The sequence below is a fragment of the Hylobates moloch genome, unplaced genomic scaffold, assembly GCF_009828535.3.
Source record: "Hylobates moloch isolate HMO894 unplaced genomic scaffold, HMol_V3 SCAFFOLD_3, whole genome shotgun sequence".
Lineage (NCBI taxonomy): Eukaryota > Metazoa > Chordata > Mammalia > Primates > Hylobatidae > Hylobates > Hylobates moloch.
The window spans coordinates 146537264-146554526 of NW_026652278.1; positions in this window are offsets into that span (position 1 = coordinate 146537264).

A 17263-nucleotide genomic window follows, 5' to 3' on the forward strand; every position below is an offset into this window, starting at 1 on the left:
CCCATGGGCTCTTCACGCCTTAGGCCAGGTGTCAGCTGCCCCTGCTGCATGCTGAAAAACCTTGGCTCTCACTTATGCCCTGACCCAAGCCAGCCACACACCCCCAGCATAACCATCTTCTCCTGACTTTAGCCCTAACATCCCTGCTTTCCGGTAATCCCCAGCTCCAGGCAAGCCCAAAGGCCAGCTCCCTACACCCACCCTTCCTGGGTGCCACTCTTGTCTGCTTGCCAAGATGTCTTAACCTGGCTTTATCAACATAGAACAAATAAAGGGCCTCTCCCAGCAAGGTTTGGCAAAACACTCTCTATTTAGAAGCAGGGGCAGTGACGAGACCTAGGGATGACCCAAGGTTTGCCACTCAAGCAGCAAGAAGGGCAAGGAGCCTGGTTTCATGTCCTCATCCTGGAAGGATGGCCAGAGCTCCACAAGGTCCTGTGGGGGGGCTGGCAGGAGCAGATCCGCCCTCCTCTTGAGAAAGCAGGCCACCACCGCCAGGAAGCAACAGATGGTGGCATACAGGTAGAGCCCCCATGTGCTGTAGAGCAGGGCGAGCAGATCTGCACGCAGCCCAGCCCCAGGAGAGCTGCAAGACAGACTGAGACCCTGACAGGTTTGGCTCTGTGTCTCCACCCAAATCCCATCTTGAATTGTAATCCTCAGGTATCAAGGGAGGAACCTGGTGGGAGGTGATTGGATTTGGAGGCAGTCTCCCCTCATGCTGTCTGTCCCCCTGATAATAAGTGAGTTCTCAGGAGAGCTGATGGTTTTAAAGTGTGGCACTTCCTCATTTTCCACTCACTCCCTCCTGCCACCTTGTGAAGAAGGTGCCTGCTTCCTCTTCACCTTCTGCCATGATTGTAAGTTTCCTGACCTGCAAGTCAATTAAACCTCTTTCCTTTATAAATTACCCAGTCTCAGGCATTTCTTTATGGCAGTGTGAAAACAAACTAATACAGACCCTTTCTCTCAAGTGCCTTCTCCTTAGGCTATCAGCTGCCCCCATGCTCCTCCTCTGCCCCGTGGTCTTCGTTTTCCCCTCATTCGGCCCAAGTGATCCACATGGCCAGCCCCAGCCCCATCCTACTGCAGGCCTGTCTGGCTGGTGGAGAGGCTGGGCTCCTTTCCTGACCCCAAGGATGGCTGACATGCTCTCTGGATCTTGGAGGAAACTGACCTCCTACCCTCATACTTGTAGCAACTTCTTCCAAGACCTCAAAGCTGGACCATATGAGCTAGTCTTTTTTGTTGTCTCCGCTTGCTAGGGCTGTCATTGGGACAGGCCTTGCCCAGGAAGCCCATGTGGACCCCAACACCAGGCCCTGCCCACACCCATCAGGACTAAGAGGGAGGTCGGGAGATACCTCCGCTGCAACATGGGCACCTGCATCTGGCCCCATTGGTGGCCAGTGACTGGCATGCCTGGAAGGAGCCAGGGTGGTGCCCCACCAGCTGCCCTGCAGCCCCAGACACCTTGGAAAGACCTGTTCAGTGTGGAAGCTGGTGTCATCAAGGCCATGAGAGAGAAAGGCGAGCATGGCATCCCCGCAGCCCCAGCCAGCCAGCAGCATGCCCTGGGGCCTCTGTCCCAAACTGTGGGACAGTGGCCCCCTCCCAGGGCACAATTCCCAGACCAAGAGGGGCCTGGCCTAGACCCCAGCCCTGGGAAGAGAGGGGCACCAGGTGTATGGTGGGCTCCCAGCTGCAGTCAGCATGACCATGCAGGGGACCCTGGCACTGTGGAGCTCTGCCACTGTCACAGTTCACCTCGCAGAAGCTGGATGAGATCCTGAAGCCTTACAGCCACTGCTACAGCCACAGCAGGGGCTGAGATTGGCTTTCACTGCACTGAGCCTCAATGTGGACATGGACTGGCTCGCTCTACAGTGCACACAGCACTGCTCCCGACCAGGGCACCCCACTCACAGCTAGGGACATGCAGCAGTGCGCTCCCACCTTGAGGCCTTGGCTCTGCCACCTCTACTTGGAATGTTCTCAGTTCCTTTCAGGCTTCTAGAACCATCTGGGCCAGGGCTCATGGCTGGATAAGCACCTGAGGCCCCACAACCCAAACAAGCTTACCATCCTTGTTTTATTTTTTGTAAACTTATGAAAATGTATTAAGACATGACTTACATCCCTGCATGTAAGTGTGCAGCTCAAAAGTCATTCACAGATAGAACACACCAGCCCCCAGATCACAAAGCCAATCATGCCCAGCCCCTCCCAGTGCCCCTAGCCCTGCAACCAGTGTTCTGAATTCTGACAGCATTGTGAGCCTGCCTTTTGTACTTTACACTCATGAGTATAACCACCTTCCTATTTTAAAATAAATGTTTACTTTTGAAGTGATTTTAGATATACACCTTCCATCCAGCTGCTCCTAATGATGACATTTTGCATTACCATGGCACATTTGTCAAAACTAAGAAATTTAGGCCGGGTATGGTGGCTTGCACTTGTAATCTTAGCAATTTGAGAGGTAGAGGTGGGAGGTTCAGCTTTGCTTAAACCCAGGAGTTTGAGACTCGCCTTGGCAATATGGGTAGACCCTGTCTCTAGAGAAAAGTAGAAGAAATTAGCTAGGCATGGTGGCGTGTGCCTGTAGTCCCACCTCATCAGGAGGCTGAGCGGGAGGATTGCTTGATCCCAAGAGTTCCGGGAAGCAGTGAGCTATGATCATACCACTGCACTCCAGCCTGCGTGACAGAGTGAGACTTTGTCTCTTTTAAAAAATTAAGAAACTTAACATGGGTGCAATCCTATTAACTACATGATAGTGTGAACTATTATCTAAGGTTATTAATGCAGTAATTATATTAATATGGTGAAATTTATTCAGATTTCACCCATTTTTGCCCAACTTCTCATACCTGTCCCGGGATCCCGCCTCGGACTCACCCTCTGCCTTTAGGTAATTTCTCCTTAGCTTCCTCCAGAGAGTACAGCCAGACACACACCTGGGCTGAATGGTAGAGCCGATTGCTCCTGGGCTCCAAACCTCTGCAGTATGTTACCGTACTGAGAATTGTAGAAAATTGTAACACAATAGTGGCTATTCGTGTATCTAAACACAAAAGGAACATAAAAATACAGTATAAACACTAAAAACTGGTACACCTGGCCAGTTGCGGTGGTTCATGCCTATAATCCCCGGTACTTTGGGAGGCCAAGTTAGGCGGATCACTTGAGCCCAGGAGTTCTAGACTAGTCTGGACAACATAAAAAGATCCCATCTCTTTTTAAATATTAATTTTTAGCAATGGTACACCTGTACAGGTACACCTGTATAGGACAGCTCCATTATAATCTTATGGGACCACCATCCTATATACATTTTGGCATGGACTGAAATGTATTATCTGACACATGATTGCATATGTAGTCTAGAGATTATTTAAAATATACTAGAAGATATACTTAGGTTATATGCAAATACTGCACCACAGCAAGTCACATCTTATGTGGATGGCAGCAGGCAAAGAGAGAGTGTGTACAAAGAAACTCCCATTTTTAAAACCATCAGATCTCATGAGACTCATTCACTATCACGAGAACAGCACGGGAAAGACTCACTCACATGATTCAGTCATCTCCCACCCAGCTCCTCTCACCACACGTGAGAATTATGGGAGCTACAAGATGAGACTGAGATTTGGGTGGGGACACAGAGCCAAACCATATCACTTGTATTTTAGTGAAGATATAGACATATCTGTGTAACCTTTAACAGTTGCTGTCTCTGAGGACTGTGGTTATCAGGAGACTTACCTTTTCTGTCTTTCTAGTTTTTTATATGTTCATATCCAGATTTTAATGTATTATATGAACCTGCTCATCTGACAAAGGGCTAATATCCAGAATCTACAATGAACTCAAACAAATTTACAAGAAAAAAACAAACAACCCCATCAAAAAGTGGGCAAAAGACATGAACAGACACTTCTCAAAAGAATACATTTATGCAGCCAAAAAACACATGAAGAAATGCTCATCATCACTGGCCATCAGAGAAATGCAAATCAAAACCACAGTGAGATACCATCTCACACCAGTTAGAATGGCCATGATTAAAAAATCAGGAAACAACAGGTGCTGGAGAGGATGTGGAGAAATAGGAACACTTTTACACTGTTGGTGGGACTGTAAACTAGTTCAACCATTGTGGAAGTCAGTGTGGCGATTCCTCAGGGATCTAGAACTAGAAATACCATTTGACCCAGCCATCCCATTACTGGGTATATACCCAAAGGACCATAAATCATGCTGCTATAAAGACACATGCACACGTATGTTTATTGCGGCACTATTCACAATAGCAAAGACTTGGAACCAACCCAAATGTCCAACAACGATAGACTGGATTAAGAAAATGTGGCACGTATACACCATGGAATACTATGCAGCCATAAAAAATGATGAGTTCATGTCCTTTGTAGGGACATGGTTGAAACTGGAAACCATCATTCTCAGTAAACTATCGCAAGGACAAAAACCAAACACTGCATGTTCTCACTCGTAGGTGGGAATTGAACAATGAGAACACATGGACACAGGAAGGGGAACATCACACTTCGGGGACTCTTGTGGGGTGGGGGGAGGGGGGAGGGACAGCATTAGGAGATATACCTAATGGTAAATGACGAGTTAATGGGTGCAGCACACCAACATGGCACATGGATACATATGTAATAAACCTGCACATTGTGCACATGTACCCTAAAAATTAAAGTATAATAACAATAAAAAAAGAAATAAAATAAAATATAAAGCTCAAAAAAAAATCCATCTTACAGAATGAGGGACCTCTGTGTACTGAAATGTACTGTATGTACATCTGTACTGAAATACAAAGAAGTATATACTCTCGATGTACATGAAAAGAGTCCGTCTTGTATTAAGAGGAAAAGCATGCGGTAAATGAGGTATTTCCCATTTTGGATGCATGGAGGAAAATATGGCATGAATGTGTGTGAGAGAGAGTGCATTAGAATAGGCACAGAAAACACTTCTGCAGACACATAGCACAAATGCTTACTAATGGAGAGTTGGGGGCGATGGGCAGCTTCTACCCTCTCTGTCGTGTGCTTCCTTGTGTTTGATTTACTAATGAGTTCACATGACTTTTGTAATCCCAGAGAGAGGACAGCACATGTGAAGGTCTGAAGCAATAGGATACATTTAGGGAAATGCTAAAATTGGCCCAAAAAGGATGGCAGGAAGAGATGACACTGAAGAGGAAGGCAGCAGGCAGGTGGCCCAGGGTAGCCCACGCTGTGCTGAGGAGTGTGGGGTTCATCCCAGCGCAGCGGGTTTTCTTTGTCCTCACTGGCAGCTCCTCTCACTTTCTGAGGCTGCCTCGTTGTTTTCTGCCCACATCAGAGTGTGGGAACTTCTAATCTAATCCCTTGGGAGGCCATCAACTTTACTCAGGGCTGAAGAATGTCTTATTCACTCAATAAATATTTACAAGCTCCGCACGGTGGTTCACGCCTGTAATCCTAGCACTTTGGGAGGCTGAGATGGGAGGATCACTTGAGTCTAGGAGTTGAAGAGCAGCTGGGGCAACATAGCAAGACCTGTCTCTACAAAAAATAAAAAATTAGCCAGGTGCGGTGGCACACACTTGCGGTCCCAGCTACTCGGGAGGCTGACGTGGGAAGATCGCTTGAGCCCAGGAGGTCAAGTCTGCAGTGAGCCTTGATCACACCACTACACTCCAGCCCAGGTGACACAGTGAGACCCTATCTCAAAAAAATAAAAATAAAAATAATAAAAGAAGACGAAAAGAAATATTTACAAAGAGAAACTGGATTTCTACAGATTCAATCCTGCTGAAAGTCAGTCCTGCTTCCTCATCTCTTCTTCGTCTATACTGTCTCCTTGTGTGATATCATCCATATTCCTGGCTGTAAAAAACATCTTTGTGTGCCCACTCCCATGTCCTCTCTCCTGCTTGATTTCCCTCTGAGCACAGACTCAGGGATGTAATTGCCTCCTTGGCACCTTCATCTGATAGTCATCTCACATGAAAAACTTAACTTTGGCTTTTAGCCACCCCACCAACTTGCTCCTCTTCTGACCTTCATCTCAGTAAACAATGCCACCATCCACCCAGTTGCCAGGAACAGACACCTGTGGAGTCTTATCTTTACTTTTATTTCTGTGACAAAGACTTGCTCTGTTGCCCAGGCTGGAAGGCAACATCTGCCTCCTGGGTTGAAGCAAGTCTTCTGCCTCAGCCTCCCTTGTAGCTGGAATTAAAGGAGTGTGCCACCATGCCCAGTTAATTTTTATATTTAGTAGAGACGAGGTTTTACCATACTGGCCAGGCTGTTCTCAAACCTCCAGCCTCAAGAGTACTCAGCCTCCCAAAGTGCTGGGATTACAGGCGTGAGCAACCATGCCTGGTCTTAAGGAGTCTTCTTGATGTCTCTCTTTTCTTTCCTGCATCCCCCTCTGCCTTCTAATCCATTATCAAGGTTGGCCTGTTTTATCTCCAAAACAGACCTCAACTTATCCGCTTGTCCCCATCACTCTTGCCACCCCTAGTCCAAAGTGCAGAAATAAACAAAGAGCACTCAAATGGGAACAAACAAAGTCAGTTATTCAGTTTGCTATAGAAGGGAGTTGGCCACCATCACCTGCATTCGTCAGAGCCTCAAAGGTAGGGCAAGGGGTGGGAATGCCTTCTTTCTTTCTTTCTTTTCTTTTCTTTTCTTTTTTTTTTTTTTTTGACCAAGTCTGGCTCTGTTGCTCAGGCTGAAGTGCAGTGGCGCAAACACGGCTCACTGCAACCTCTGCCTGTTTCCCAGCCTCAAGCCATCCTCCCACCTCAGCCTCTTGAGTAGCTGAGACTGCAGGCATGCACCACCATGCCCAGCTAATTTTGTTTATATTTTGTAGAGATGAGGTTTCACAATGTTGCCCAGGCTGATCTCAAACTCCTGGGTTCAAGTGATCTGCCTGCCTCAGCCTCCCAAAGTGCTGAGTTCACAGACGTGAGCCACTGCACCCAGCCTCTTTGCACTTTCTTTTTTTTTTTTTTAATTATTATCATACTTTAAGTTCTGGGTACATCTGCACAATGTGCAGGTTTGATACATAGGTATACATGTGCCATGTTGGTTTGCTGCACCCATCAACTCATCATTTACATTAGGTATTTCTCCTAATGCTATCTCTCCCCCAGCCCCCAACCCCCTGCCAGGCCCCAGTGTGTGATGTTTCCTGCCCCGTGTCCAAGTGATCTCATTGTTCAATTCCCACCTATGAGTGAGAACATGCAGTGTTTGGTTTTCTGTTCTTTTGATAGTTTGCTGAGAATGATGGTTTCCAAAGGACATGAATCATCCTTTGTTATGGTGCATATATTTAATGGGTGTATATGCCCACTTTTTTTTTTTTTTTGAGATGGAGTCTTGCTCTGTCACCTAGGCTGGAGTGCAGTGGCGCGATCTCGGCTCACTGCAGGCTCCGCCTCCTGGGTTCTCGCCATTCTCCTACCTCAGCCTCCCGAGTAGCTGGGACTACAGGTGCCCACCACCACTCCCAGCTAATTTTTTCTATTTTCAGTAGAGACGGGGTTTCACCATGTTAGCCAGGATGGTCTCCATCTCCTGACCTTGTGATCCATCCACCTTGGCCTCCCAAAGTGCTGGGATTACAGGTGTGAGCCACTGCGCCTGGCCCACGTTTTCTTAATGCAGTCTATCATTGATGGACATTTGGGTTGGTTCCAAGTCTTTGCTATTGTGAATAGTGTCGCAATAAACATATGTGTGCATGTGTCTTTATAGTAGCATGATCTATAATCCTTTGGGTATATACCCAGTAATGGGATTGCTAGGTCAAATGGTAATTCTAGTTCTAGATCCTTGAGGAATTGCCACACTGTCTTCCACAATGGTTGAACTAATTTACACTTCCACCAACAGTGTAAAAGTGTTCCTATTTCTCCACATCTTCTCCAGCATCTGCTGTTTCCTGACTATGATCGCCATTCTAACTGGTGTGAGATGGTATCTCATTGTGGTTTTGATTTGCATTTCTCTGATGACCAGTGATGACCAGCATTTTTTCATGTGTCTGTTGGCTACATAGATGTCTTCTTTTGGGAAGCGTCTGTACATATCCTTTGCCCACTTTTTGATGGGGTTGTTTTTTTCTTGTAAATTTGCTTGTGTTCTTTGCAGACTCTGGATATTAGCCCTTTGTCAGATGGGTAGATTGCAAAAATTTTCTCCCATTCTGTAGGTTGCCTGTTCACTCTGACGGTAGTTTCTTTTGCTGTGCAGAAGCTCTTTAGTTTAATTAGATCCCATTTGTCTGTTTTGGCTTTTGTGGCCATTGCTTTTGATGTTTTAGTCATGAAGTCCTCGCCCATGCCTATGTCCTGAATGCTATTGCCTGGGTTTTCTTCTATGGTTTTTATGGTTTTAGGTCTAATATTTAAGTCTTTAATCCATCTTTTTTTGAGATGGAGTCTTTCTCTGTCGCCCAGGCTGGAGTGCAGTGGTGCCATCTCAGCTCACTGTGAGCTCCGCTTCCCAGGGGGTTCACACCATTCTCCTGCCTCAGCCTTCAGAGTAGCTGGGACTACAGGCGACTGCCACCACGCCTGGCTAATTTTTTGCATTTTTAGTAGAGACGGCGTTTCACCGTGTTAGCCAGGATGGTTTCGATCTCCTGACCTCGTGATCCACCTGCCTTGGCCTCCCAAAGTGCTGGGATTACAGGCATGAGCCATTGTGCCCAGCCCTTTACCATCTTGACTTAATTTTTGTATAAGGTGTAAGGAAGGAATCCAGTTTCAGCTTTCTATATATGGCTAGTCAGTTTTCCCAGCATCATTTATTAAATAGGGAATCCTTTCCCCATTTCTTGTTTTTGTCAGGTTTGTCAAAGATCAGATGGCTGTAGATGTGTGGTGTTTTTTCTGAGGCCTCTCTTCTGTTCCATTGGTCTATATATTTGTTTTGGTACCAGTGCCATGCTATTTTGGTTACTGTAGCCTTGTAGTATAGTTTGAAGTCAGGTAGCATGATGCCTCCAGCTTCGTTCTTTTTGCTTAGGATTTTCTTGGCAATGCAGGCTCTTTTTTGGTTCCATATGAAGTTTAAAGTAGTTTTTTCCAATTCTGTGAAGAGAGTCATTGGTAGCTTGATGGAGATGGCATTGAATCTATTAATTACTTTGGCCAGTATGGCCATTTTCACGATATTGATTCTTCCTATCCATGAGCATGGAATATTCTTCCATTTGTTTGTGTCTTCTTTTATTTCCTTGAGCAGTGGTTTGTAGTTCTCCTCGAAGAGGTCCTTCACATGCCTTGTAAGTTGCATTCCTAGGTATTTTATTCTCTTTGTAAAAGCAATTGTGAATGGGAGTTCACTCACTATTTGGCTGTTTGTCTGTTAATGGTGTATAGGAATGCTTGTGATTTTTGCACATTGATCTTGTATCCTGAGACTTTGCTGAAGTTGCTTATCAGCTTAAGGAGATTTTAGGCTGAGACAATTGGGTTTTCTAAATATACAATCACGTCATCTGCAAACAGGGACAATATGACTTCCTCATGATGTCTTTGGAAGTGCAAAAGTTTTGAATTTTGAAGAAGTCTAATTTATCAATTTTATTGTATTCTATCTATCTGTAGATCTATACATACAGAGAGTTCTGATTTGCCATGGTTCAACTTAACAACAAGAGGTTAGGAGGGGAGCGAGGACATGAGTGTGTGATAGCGAAAAAGGTGATACTGAAAGTGGATTGGAGGTTCTGATAAAGCCTGGTGTGGAGGGGAAGCTAGAGCCCACAGTAAATGAGTTGAGGTAATTGGGAGATGAGTGCCAAGAAACTGCAAGTGAGGGAGCACAGGGTGTACCCTGATGGCATCAGACGGGTAAGGGTTTTGAAAGTGGAGGAAGACAAATGGCTCAGAAGGTAACTGAATGAAAAGAGCATACCCACATCCCCTCCTGGCCTTCCCAGGATGTTTCTCCCCTGCATCTCTCAGAGCCATTCTATCTATTGCCAGGTTGCCTGAAAAAGCCCACGACAACTTGGGTGGCTTCAGTTTTAAGGCTGATCAGGCCATTTTTTGACTTTGTTCCTCATTACAGCCTGGTCCACAGCCTGGTTCTGACTGCACTGCATAGGTGGTAGTGATGCGTCTACCATCACTACCACCTATGCAGTGCAGTCAGAACCAGGCTGTGGGGATGGGGTCTCACTATGTTGCCCAGGCTGGTCTTGAACTCCTGGGCTCAAGCAATGTGGAGATGGATCATTACACTCATTTTTACAGATGAGGAAATAAAAGCTCAGAGAGCTGAAAACCTTTGCCAAGGCCATATAGGGTCTATCTGAGTCCAGGGAGACTCACTATCCAGTTAGGGAAAGAATCGGGTAGGGAAAGAATAAAAAGTAAGTTAGTGTACAAAAATTGTATAGGAACATGGAAGTTAGAAAGATTACTCCTGTTGTGGGACAGGTGGTGTTGTGCATGTGTGTTAGGCCCCCAGGATGAGTAGAAATTTACATGTGGGGATGGAGAGGAAGGACCGCAGGCAGAAGTGATAGCCTGAGCAAAGACACCACTACATGAAACTCCATGGTGTGACCAAGATTGTTGAGTTAAAGGCAGAGACAAGATTGTCTATAAGCCTGGGGTTCATGGACAGCCTCAAGAGGGGCCCACAAACCTCCAGACGTTTTATCATAATTGTGGATGTCTATTATTTTTTTCTGGAGAGAGGCTTTTTATTTTCATCAGATTCTTAAAACTGGGACATTCACTCAAAACAGCCTTGAGTAGCAGATAAGCTTGGAGACATCATCAGGACCCGGGAATGCAGGACCTTGTACCCCGGTTCAGGAATTCATACTTCACTCTGAGGTCGACAGGGAACCCATGGGTTTTCTAGCTGGAAGCAACATGGGATGGGCCTTAGGAAGACAACACAGATTTACTGTGAGCTGAAATAGATGGAAAGTCCTTTTATAGACTATAACATGATGTGCTATTTACTGCCTTATTCCCAGTAGGGCACAGTGCTGAAGACATATTGGAGGTTCAGTAGATATTTGTTGAATGAATGAAGAAGTAAATGAATGAATGAGCACAGGTGCATGTAATAACAATAAAAAGAGTGTATCTCTCCAGGGCAACTTCGTGCATGTCTTGACCAATTGAACTGAAGGTGAAATCCACGAACCCCAAGCTCCGCCTGCATGGCTTCAGGCTCTAATAGAAACCCACTGAGTCCTGAGATGATGCTAGGTGTACGGAGGAGTAAGGGAGAGTGGATTTGGCACCTGAGGATGTGGCCACGCCTGGCTGCAGGGTAGGGCTCTTCCCACAGTGCCCTGCAGTGTCTTTGGAGGAGGGGAGGCTACACTGCCAGGATGGCCAGAACTCTTTCTTTTCCATCGCTTGTCTTGTTGACTCTGTCTCTAAAACGTGTCCTCTGTCCCCTCCATTTCCTCCATCTCCTCCACTCCCACCTGGTTGCTGCTCCCCCACCTGGCCTGGGCCACTGCAGCCATCTCAAAACCAGAGCGATGGCTCTGCCATTGTATCCCTACCATCTCCTCTTCATGTGGCAGCCTGAGGGATCTTTAAAACTCTCCACCTGGGCTGGGCACGCTGGCTCATGCCTGCAATCCCAACACTTTGGGAGGCCGAGGCAGGCAGATCACCTGAGGTCGTGAGTTTGAGACCAGCCTGACTAACCTGGAGAAACCCCATGTCTACTAAAAATACAAAATTAGCTGGGCGTGGTGGTGCATGCCTGTAATCCCAGCTACTCGGGAGGCTGAGGCAGGAGAATCGCTTGAAACCGAGAGGCGGAGGTTGCGGTGAGCCGAGATTGTGCTATTGCGCTCTAGCCTGGGTGACAAGAGCAAGACTCCATCTCAAAAAACAAAACAAACAAAAAACAAAAAAAGCAACTCTTCATCTGCAAAGAATGTGGCTTTCTTTCCATGAACTTAGAGTACTGTGCTTCCAAAAATTTAATATATTTTCAGAGTCATGTGGGAATTTTGCTTATATGAAGTTTGTGATTCAGTTGATCTGGGGGTGGGCTCAAGACTGCACTTCCAACGACCTCCCAGGCAATGCAGTTGCTGCTGCTCTTGGACCACATTGGGAGTAACAAAGACTTAGAGAAAAATGCAAACTTCCTCCCCGTGTCCTACTTTATCTGGCCTTTGTCCAGCTCTGCCACATCATCTCCAGCCCTTGCTCCTCTCCCTCATCTTGCTGTGGCTCCCCTGGCCTTCATTCTGTTTCTGGAGTGTGCCAAGCGGCTCCTGTCTCAGGGCCTTTGCACACGATGTTCCCAGTGCTTGGAATGCTCCTTTCCTGGAACATTCCCCATGGCTTGCTTTTCTTTATTTACGTCTTAGTTCAATGGTCAGATAATAATTCTCAGACCACTTCATCTAGTGAAGCACCTTAGCTCCCAGAGACTCTCAGCTATTTGCTTCTTTTTCCCCTCTTCATAGCACTTACCATTCTCAGTTTATTTTGGTAACATATTGGTCGACTTTACTTTCCTGTCCTCCACCCCCACGTATGTTCCACATGGATAAGGACTCGGTTTCCTTCCCTCTGAGCCTATCCCAGAGCCTGGCACAGGGTAGGCTTTTCATGTTTCTCGGGCCTGTGCACGAAAACGCTCCCGCCGCTGCTGTTGGTGTTTGGATGCACACAAGCTGGAAATACTAATGGACGTGCCTGAGGCAAAGGGGAGGGAGGGAATAAACAAACTTTCTCTACTGGGGTGCCTCAGAAACAGCCTCAAGAACCTGGAGGTGATGTTGAAACTGAGAATCAACACATCATAGATGAATTCATCTAACTAGAAGAGATTCATTCCGGAAGGTGGAGAACAAAGCAACACATAGTTCAATGAGTTAATAAGCATTTGGAAAAGTTTAAGTAAATACATAGTAAGTATCGAATAAATAAATAAATATGCTGAGTGCTTATTTTATGATGATCACTTTGTATTATATAATCTGTTCATCCTCATAAAACATTACCACCATTTTGCACGTAAGAAGCCGTGCTACCAGATTAGGAGATTTGCCCAAGGCCATATAAAACTTGCCCAAGTTCATACAGCAATTTTGAGACAGAGCTGACAACCCCACTCTCTAAAACAGCTCTATTCAAAGTTGTAAAGGCCATATTCCCTGTCCCCCTTCTCTTCAATGACATACCACTTGTTAGCACTTGATACACTGTGCATTCTATTTATCTATTTGTCTGTTTTCTCTCACCACAATATAAATTCTCTAAGGGTAAGAAGCTTTATTTAGTTCACCACTCTTTTCCAGAGCCTAGAATAGGGCCTGCCATGTAAGCGGCACTTAATGAATGCTTACTGAGTATTAAAAGGATGAATGAAGGGATTATTTAAGAATCCTTATTTTGGCCAGTTGCCATGGTTCGTGTCTGTAATCCTGGCACTTTTGGGAGGGTGAGGCCAAAGCCAGGAGTTTGAGACCAGTCTAAGCTACATAGCAAGACACTGTTGCTACAAAAAATTTACAAATTAGTCAGATGTGGTGGCATGCATCTATAGTTCTAGCTACTTTGGAGGCTGAGGCAGGAGGATTGCTTGAGCCCAGGAGTCTGAGGCTGCAGTGAGTTTTGATCGCACCCCTGCACTGCAACCTGGGCAACAGAGCCAGACTCTGTCTCTTAAAAACAAAAATAGAGTTTCTTCACCTTTTAGGGGCAGTTCTGTAAACTTGTGGCTGACAGATCACTCAAATCCAGGCAAGTAGCTTTTAATTAATTGAACCAGGATTGGACACAGAGCCAGCGTTTTTAACTAACCCCTGAAGTTAACTCTCAGAAAAGTCCAAGTTCTACTTCCCAGAACCGGTGAATGTGTTAACTTGTATATCAAAAGAGACTTTGCAGATGTGATTAAATTAAAGATCTCAAAATGGGGAGATTATGGATTATCAGAGTGGGCCCACTGTAATCACAGGGGTCCATACAATTGGAGTACAAGAGGGTAAGAATCAGAGAGGAGATGTGACCACGATGGAAGCAGAAGTTGGAGTGATGCAGGGTCATGGCCCTTAGAAGCTAGGAAGGTGCAGGGAACAGATTCTCCCCTAAAGCCTCTAGAAGCAGTGCATCCCTGCTCATGCATTTCAGACTTGTGGTCTCTAGAACTGTCTAGAGATGGTGTTGTAAGACAGTAAATGACTATGGCAGCAATCAGATATTCATATAACCCCTACACTATATTTTCATATACCTGACTTTTTCAGTCAAGATTCTGGTGCTCAGAATGGGAAAAACATACGACTTTATATTAATAAGTTGTATTTCTGTTGGTGCCTCCTACACATGGCAGGGAAGCAGGATTGATTATGGCCTGTGCAATTAATATTTTAACCTGGAGGAAAAATGGGAGAAAGTAGGAAATGTAATTAGACTGTGCCAAAGAAATGTAATTTTGACAGTTAAGTTGGAAGATGAATGGTGGTTGTGGGGAGAAGAATTTGAAAGGAGGGTAGACAAAAAAAATCACCCAAAAAGCTGTGGCATTTGCTCAGGAGAGATATGACATGCAGATGAAATTAGGCAATAGCAGTGAACATAGAGAGGAATAGATACATTTTTAAACTATGGTAAATAATATGATTGAAGTGTGTGCCGGGTGCAGGAAAAAAAGGAAGAGGGGACAGCACGATGTTCGACTGGGACTCCCTTAGTTGGAGGTGCCTGTGATATATGGGAGTAGGTGAGGGGTCGAGATTATAAGGGGAGTGAATACAGAAGGCAGCAGAGGATAGGACCCTAGGAAGCATCTATCAAGTTATGGGCAGAGGTTGTACGTAGCACAGAAAGGCAAGCAATTACCAGAGAAATAGGAAGAGAACCAAAGAGGAGAATGGCTCACCAATAAGGGAGTGGCTCATGCTGCCTGTTAGTCAAGTAGAGAAGCAAACTACATTTTTCCTTAGGAGGTCACTGGGATCTGTACCTTGCCTAGGTAAGAGCAGTTTTAGTAGAGGGATTAGAGAGAGGTGTGCTGGAGCCCATACCTACTCAGCAGAGGCCCTTGTGCACTGGAGCTCATACCTACTCAGGAGAGTCTCTTGTGCACATCCAAGCCCAGCTCTGCATTCAATGACATCAGCTTTAAATCATTGATGGTGGAATTACTTGAAATCAGCAAATGCTACAATGCTACAAATCAGGGTGTTCCCTTCTCACATCTTTCCCCATCCCAAGAGTTAAACATTCACCAGCTTCAACTGGGAGAGAAGAAAGGTGAAGCATGATTAAGTCTGCAAGTGAATGGGAGATAAGGAAGTGGGGCTGAGGGAGTTCATTATCTTTCCAGACATGAGTGGTGAAGGGAAAGGGCACAGTACAGTCACATCTTAAGACCCAGATAGGTTTGAAAGAATATTGCTTTTTCCTGGAAATGTCCCAGACAAGATTGATTATAAAGCCTCTATTATATCACTAAAGTTTTAAGAAATCTTTACTTTTAATGGCATCTCACATATATAAAACATTATTCTTATCTAAGAAATTAACCCAGTGCTTTCCTTCTTTCCTGATCGATTAGCACACACTGTCTTTTTTGTATCATTTCTCCCATGTGTAGCTCCTGTTCATCCACCTTTCTGGAATTGCTTGGCTCCTTCCTGCTTTGTACACGATCCCTTTAAGACAAATCTAGTTTCATACACGAATGCAAATATACTTTTAGGCACTTTTTGAAAGAAGGATACAAGTGGATGCCCAGTTCTCCTTGTTCGTATGTTGGATTTCTGAGTAAGATTTCCTAAATAAAGAGCCCCAAACTACTGTTTGAAAAAAAAAGGGGGGGGGGCAAACCTAGTTTCAAGTTTTTTAATCACTTATTTACACGTTACTCTTTATTCAAATTGTTCTATTTTATCTGTTATCATTATATGCATTTGTAAGATTATGAGTTTTTGTGGAATTAAAATCCAGCACTGAAGAAAGCCCAGGCATTACTCAGTGGGAATTTCTTTGTAAAAAAATAATCCCATTCAGGATTATCAAGGAAAGTCCAGAGCCCAACTGTAGGTTAATGAGAATAAAAGAAATTATTTAGCATGTGCATACAGCTAATTTGGGGTCAGCACTGTGCTCATGTAAGGATGCAATTATTCTTTTCTCTCTTCTGGGAAGCCCAGAGTATATGTTAGTAATCAAGTTCCAGAAGATGGCAGCAAAGGATTTACTATCCAGAGGGAACATGCATGTAATCATTAATATTCTTGAGATACTTCATTTTGCTCACAGTGATTAAAAGTTACATTGAAACAAAGCTATTCACATCATTTAATAAAGCTTTTTGAATGATTAGCTTTTTCTTTATATTAGAAAGTAGAAATTTACTAGTTTAATGTGTCAAGAAAATATTGTTTAAATCCATGTTTTTAAAAGACTTAATGTAAGCTGCTCACCTCCCAATCCTTTCCACACCTGCCCAAACTCAACCAGGATCATTGTTCATAGTTCGGGTTCTTTTCCATACTTTTATCCTCTATGCACAAAAATGGTCACATTACATATATTATTCTATAACCTAGTCTTGCCATTTGAAAATCTTTCCACGTTAATCAAAAACTGAATTGTGCATTATTTTATGGTTATATAATTATATGTATATATTTATAAGTATGGTTGTTTTCAGGTTGCATGAGCAGCCTTGTGGTACATGTAGTTGTTTATTTAGAATACATCCCAGAGGTAGAATAATCAGGTTAAAGTATATGAAAATTAACTGTGGTTATCCTTCCTGCCAAAATGCCTTCCAGGGAAGTCTTTACAATATACATTCCTGTGAATATCATGAGAACGGTTTTTTACCTACATTTACTCGTTAGATACCCTTATTTCACCCTTAGAAGATGGAAATTTATTTCCTAAATTTTATTCTCATTTTATTTTATGCAACTCTACTTACTGTCTCCTTTAAACATCATTTCATCTATTGTCTCAAAGTAAAAACTAGATATGAAATAAAAACATAAAAGTAAAATGTTATTTTATTTTGTTTTTAAAATAAGACATTAAAGAAAGAAGACATTATTTAAATGTAACTGGGAAATGCTCTTTTGTGGGCAAAAATAAATCATTTTAAATTTAATTTATTCCTATAGCTATTATTCCTAGCATTAGGAAGATACGATTTAATAAAGTTCTCTTGAGGAAATTCATTAGGTCACAGGAACTAACATG